Source organism: Gobio gobio, assembly GCF_949357685.1.
Source record: "Gobio gobio genome assembly, chromosome: 6".
Classification (NCBI taxonomy): domain Eukaryota; kingdom Metazoa; phylum Chordata; class Actinopteri; order Cypriniformes; family Gobionidae; genus Gobio; species Gobio gobio.
Window position 1 is genome coordinate 61350719 of NC_137102.1, and position 7219 is coordinate 61357937.

Consider the following 7219-nt stretch of genomic DNA (forward strand, 5'->3'; position numbering starts at 1 on the left):
AGTAAGTCATAACTGACATGTCATAATGATGATGTTTACAGTAAGTAATTACTGACATGTCATATTTATGATGTTTACAGTAAGTCATTACTGACATGTCATAATTATGATGTTTACAGTAAGTCATAACTGACATGTCATAATGATGATGTTTACAGTAAGTCATTACTGACATGTCATAATGATGATGTTTACAGTAAGTCATAACTGACATGTCATAATTATGATGTTTACAGTAAGTCATTACTGACATGTCATAATTATGATGTTTACAGTAAGTCATAACTGACATGTCATAATGATGATGTTTACAGTAAGTCATTTCTGACATGTCATATTTATGATGTTTACAGTAAGTCATAACTGACATGTCATAATTATGATGTTTACAGTAAGTCATAACTGACATGTCATAATGATGATGTTTACAGTAAGTCATTTCTGACATGTCATATTTATGATGTTTACAGTAAGTCATAACTGACATGTCATAATGATGATGTTTACAGTAAGTCATTACTGACATGTCATAATTATGATGTTTACAGTAAGTCATAACTGACATGTCATAATGATGATGTTTACAGTAAGTCATAACTGACATGTCATAATGATGATGTTTACTGTAAGTCATCACTGACATGTCATAATTATGATGTTTACAGTAAGTCATAACTGACATGTCATAATGATGATGTTTACAGTAAGTCATTACTGACATGTCATAATTATGATGTTTACAGTAAGTCATAACTGACATGTCATAATGATGATGTTTACAGTAAGTCATTTCTGACATGTCATAATGATGATGTTTACAGTAAGTCATAACTAACATGTCATAATTATGATGTTTACAGTAAGTCATAACTGACATGTCATAATGATGATGTTTACAGTAAGTCATTTCTGACATGTCATATTTATGATGTTTACAGTAAGTCATAACTGACATGTCATAATTATGATGTTTACAGTAAGTCATAACTGACATGTCATAATGAGGATGTTTACAGTAAGTCATTTCTGACATGTCATATTTATGATGTTTACAGTAAGTCATAACTGACATGTCATAATGATGATGTTTACAGTAAGTCATTTCTGACATGTCATAATGATGATGTTTACAGTAAGTCATAACTGACATGTCATAATTATGATGTTTACAGTAAGTCATAACTGACATGTCATAATGATGATGTTTACAGTAAGTCATTTCTGACATGTCATAATGATGATGTTTACAGTAAGTCATAACTAACATGTCATAATTATGATGTTTACAGTAAGTCATAACTGACATGTCATAATGATGATGTTTACAGTAAGTAATTACTGACATGTCATATTTATGATGTTTACAGTAAGTCATAACTGACATGTCATAATGATGATGTTTACTGTAAGTCATAACTGACATGTCATAATGATGATGTTTACAGTAAGTCATAACTGACATGTCATATTTATGATGTTTACAGTAAGTCATAACTGACATGTCACAATGATGATGTTTACAGTAAGTCATTACTGACATGTCATAATTATGATGTTTACAGTAAGTCATAACTGACATGTCATAATTATGATGTTTACAGTAAGTCATAACTAACATGTCATAATGATGATATTTACAGTAAGTCATAACTGACATGTCATAATTATGATGTTTACAGTAAGTCATTACTGACATGTCATAATTATGATGTTTACAGTAAGTCATAACTAACATGTCATAATTATGATGTTTACAGTAAGTCATTTCTGACATGTCATATTTATGATGTTTACAGTAAGTCATAACTGACATGTCATAATTATGATGTTTACAGTAAGTCATAACTGACTTATGTCATAATTATGATGTTTACAGTAAGTCATAACTGACATGTCATAATTATGATGTTTACAGTAAGTCATAACTGACATGTCATAATGATGATGTTTACAGTAAGTCATAACTAACATGTCATAATTATGATGTTTACAGTAAGTCATAACTAACATGTCATAATTATGATGTTTACAGTAAGTCATAACTAACATGTCATAATTAAGATGTTTACAGTAAGTCATAACTAACATGTCATAATTATGATGTTTACAGTAAGTCATAACTGACATGTCATAATTATGATGTTTACAGTAAGTCATAACTAACATGTCATAATTATGATGTTTACAGTAAGTCATTACTGACATGTCATAATTATGATGTTCACAGTAAGTCATTACTGACATGTCATAATTATGATGTTTACAGTAAGTCATAACTGACTTTATATCATAAATAATATTTTGATTTAGTGTCATAATTTCAACTTTTTATCATAACTTTGACTTTTTAGTGCTTCAACCTAAACTAAACAGAAATGAAAAACGTTGCCTGAGTGTTTTTTATATTTTATTCTTAGTTAATCTTCAAGTTTCGAGGAAAGAAATGGTGGTTATATTTTTATTTAGTGATAATAAACTGAGATATGATTATGTTGTGTAAACAGTTATGATTGAATCATGTTTCTGTGTGAGTGGCGTTTGTGGGAAGATGCACGTTTTGCTCCTGATGCTCTACTTCTCCGGGTTTCTGGCAGATCTTTAACCTGGAAGAGCAGAGGATGATTGTGCTGGCGTTTGAGTGACAGGTGGTACACTCACGCTGGGCTCCATGGTAACAGATACAGACCATCTCTCACTGGGGTCGCCGGATGAGGAGCTCCTCGTGGCTGCCATGGCAACAGGCTGATCGTATGCAAAGAGGACTGTTGCTGCCACGGCGACGAGAGGCCGAACCATCATCAGAGTCTTTGAAATCAAACGGACTGTGATGAGAAGAGGAAACCAGCCTCAGGCACACACACACACACACACACACACACACACACACACACACACACACACACACACACACACACACACACACACACACACACACACACACACACACACACACACACACACACACACACACACATCAACATACATTGCAACAAGATCAAGGAGGAAACGATCCTTTCTTTCATTGTGGAAGAATTGAGAGATTTGACATGCATTAGTTCAGATTTACCTATGAAATAGAAATGAAGAGTTTATTGAACCTTTAGACAAAATCTAATCATGATTGCATGTGTTTTAATCAGGTTTATGATACAGTGAGAAAATATGCTGATATTTATATGAGATTCTGATGATTTTAATGTAAAGAGATCTAGCAGATACTTACATAAATGCCAATAATATCTTAGTAAGATGATATTATACTAAGGCATATTTATGATATGAAAAATCTTAATTATGACATACTAAGGCATATTTATGATATGAAAAGTCCCAATTATGACATACTAAGGCATATTTATGATATGAAAAATCTTAATTATGACATACTAAGGGATATTTATGATATGAAAAGTCCCAATTATGACATACTAAGGCATATTTATATGAAAAATCTTAATTATGACATACTAAGGGATATTTATGATATGAAAAATCTTAGTTATGACATACTAAGGCCTATTTGTGATATGAAAAGTCCCAATTATGACATACTAAGGCATATTTATGATATGAAAATTTTTAATTATGACATACTAAGGGATATTTATGATATGAAAAATCTTAGTTATGACATACTAAGGCATATTTATACGAAAAATCTTAATTATGACATACTAAAGCATATTTATGATATGAAAAGTCCAAATTATGACATACTAAGGCATATTTATGATATGAAAAGTCAAATTATGACATACTAAGGCATATTTATGAGGAAAAGTCAAAATTATGACATACTAAGGCATATTTATGATATGAAAAGTCCAATTATGACATACTAAGGCATATTTATGAGGAAAAGTCAAAATTATGACATACTAAGGCATATTTATGATATGAAAAGTCCAATTATGACATACTAAGGCATATTTATGATATGAAAAATCTTAATTATGACATACTAAGGCATATTTATGATATGAACAGTCCCAATTATGACATTCTAAGGCATATTTATGATATGAAAAATCTTAATTATGACATACAAAGGGATATTTAAGATATGAAAAATCTTAGTTATGACATACTAAGGCATATTTATGATATGAAAAATCTTAATTATGACATACTAAGGGATATTTATGATATGAAAAATCTTAGTTATGACATACTAAGGCCTATTTATGATATGAAAAGTCAAAATTATGACATACTAAGGCATATTTATGATATGAAAAATATTAATTATGACATACTAAGGTATATTTATGAGGAAAAGTCAAAATTATGACATACTAAGGCATATTTATGAGGGAAAAGTCAAAATTATGACACACTAAGGCATATTTATGATATGAAAAGTCCCAATTATGACATACTAAGGCATATTTATAATATGAAAAATCTTAATTATGACATACTAAGGGATATTTATGATATGAAAAGTCCCAATTATGACATACTAAGGCATGTTTATGATATGAAAAATCTTAATTATGACCTAATAAGGGATATTTATGATATGAAAAGTCCCAATTATGACATACTAAGGCATATTTATGATATAAAAATCTTAATTATGACATACTAAGGGATATTTATGATATGAAAAATCTTAGTTATGACATACTAAGGCCTATTTGTGATATGAAAAGTCCAAATTATGACATACCAAGGCATATTTATGATATAAAAAGTCCCAATTATGACATACGAAGGTATATTTATGAGGAAAAGTCAAAATTATGACATACTAAGGCATATTTATGTGAAAAATCTTAATTATGACATACTAAAGCATATTTATGATATGAAAAGTCCAAATTATGACATACTAAGGCATATTTATGATATGAAAAGTCCAATTATGACATACGAAGGTATATTTATGAGGAAAAGTCAAAATTATGACATACTAAGGCATATTTATGATATGAAAAGTCCCAATTATGATATACTAAGGCATATTTATGATATGAAAAGTCCCAATTATGACATACTAAGGCATATTTAAGATATGCAAAATCTTAATTATGACATACTAAGGCATATTTATAATATGAAAAATCTTAATTATGACATACTAAGGCTTATGATACAGTGAGAAAATATGCTGATATTTATATGAGATTCTGATGATTTTAATGTAACGAGATCTAGCAGATACTTACATAAATGCCAATAATACCTTATTAAGATGATATTTAAATGCTTAGCTTTATGATCTGTAGTTTTGATGATTGACAGATGAACTAATAAACCTTTCTCAAAGGCCTGATGATCATATTTGATACTTATGATTTTTTTTTTGTACAAAATGTCTGGATAATCAAGTAAACCTTGAAATATTACTAACAATATCTTCTAAACTGTGGATCAGACGACAGAAGGACTTCGATCATTCATGTGTTTGCGGACTGAAAATGACCCGTCAGGCTTTAAAGGGTTAAAGCAAGTTTTCCCGATGTGTTCTGTCCGACCTCCAGATGTGTTCTGTCTGACCTCCAGATGTGTTCTGTCTGACCTCCAGATGTGTTCTGTCTGACCTCCAGATGTGTTCTGTCCGACCTCCAGATGTGTTCTGTCCGACCTCCAGATGTGTTCTGTCTGACCTCCAGATGTGTTCTGTCTGACCTCCAGATGTGTTCTGTCCGACCTCCAGATGTGTTCTGTCTGACCTCCAGATGTGTTCTGACCTCCAGATGTGTTCTGTCCGACCTCCAGATGTGTTCTGTCTGACCTCCAGATGTATTCTGTCTGACCTCCAGATGTATTCTGTCTGACCTCCAGATGTGTTCTGTCTGACCTCCAGATGTGTTCCGTTTGACCTCCAGATGTGTTCCGTCTGACCTCCAGATGTGTTCTGTCTGACCTCCAGATGTGTTCTGTCTGACCTCCAGATGTGTTCTGTCTCACCTCCAGATGTGTTCTGTCTGACCTCCAGATGTGTTCTGTCCGACCTCCAGATGTGTTCTGTCCGACCTCCAGATGTGTTCTGTCCGACCTCCAGATGTGTTCTGTCTGACCTCCAGATGTGTTCTGTCTGACCTCCAGATGTGTTCTGTCTGACCTCCAGATGTGTTCTGTCCGACCTCCAGATGTGTTCTGTCTGACCTCCAGATGTGTTCTGTCTGACCTCCAGATGTGTTCTGTCTGACCTCCAGGTGTGTTCTGTCCGACCTCCAGATGTGTTCTGTCTGACCTCCAGGTGTGTTCTGTCCGACCTCCAGATGTGTTCTGTCTGACCTCCAGATGTGTTCTGACCTCCAGATGTGTTCTGTCTGACCTGTCTGACCTCCAGATGTGTTCTGTCTGACCTCCAGATGTGTTCTGTCTGACCTCCAGATGTGTTCTGTCCGACCTCCAGATGTGTTCTGTCCGACCTCCAGATGTGTTCTGTCTGACCTCCAGATGTGTTCTGACCTCCAGATGTGTTCTGTCCGACCTCCAGATGTGTTCTGTCTGACCTCCAGATGTGTTCTGTCTGACCTCCAGATGTGTTCTGTCCGACCTCCAGATGTGTTCTGTCTGACCTCCAGATGTGTTCTGTCTGACCTCCAGATGTGTTCTGTCTGACCTCCAGATGTGTTCTGACCTCCAGATGTGTTCTGTCCGACCTCCAGATGTGTTCTGTCTGACCTCCAGACGTGTTCTGTCCGACCTCCAGATGTGTTCTGTCTGACCTCCAGATGTGTTCTGTCCGACCTCCAGATGTGTTCTGACCGACCTCCAGATGTGTTCTGTCTGACCTCCAGATGTGTTCTGTCTGACCTCCAGATGTGTTCTGTCCGACCTCCAGATGTGTTCTGTCCGACCTCCTGATGTGTTCTGTCTGACCTCCAGATGTGTTCTGTCTGACCTCCAGATGTGTTCTGTCCGACCTCCAGATGTGTTCTGTCCGACCTCCAGATGTGTTCTGTCTGACCTCCAGATGTGTTCTGTCTGACCTCCAGAGTTCATGAGGTCGTCCTGATCCCTATAAACCCTCAGGCTCTTCAGACGGAAGGAGGATCTGAGAGCTGAAGCGCTGAATGATGAAGTCCAGACACGTCTGTGTGTGAAGTGTGTTCAGACTCCAGCAGCACATCATACACACTTTGGCTATATTCAGACCCAAATGTTTTTCCTCATGTTTCTCATGACCGTGTGAACGGCACAAACCACACGGAGAAGATCTTTTCCATTCGGATTTGTGTCACTTCCAAATGTGGCCCTAAAG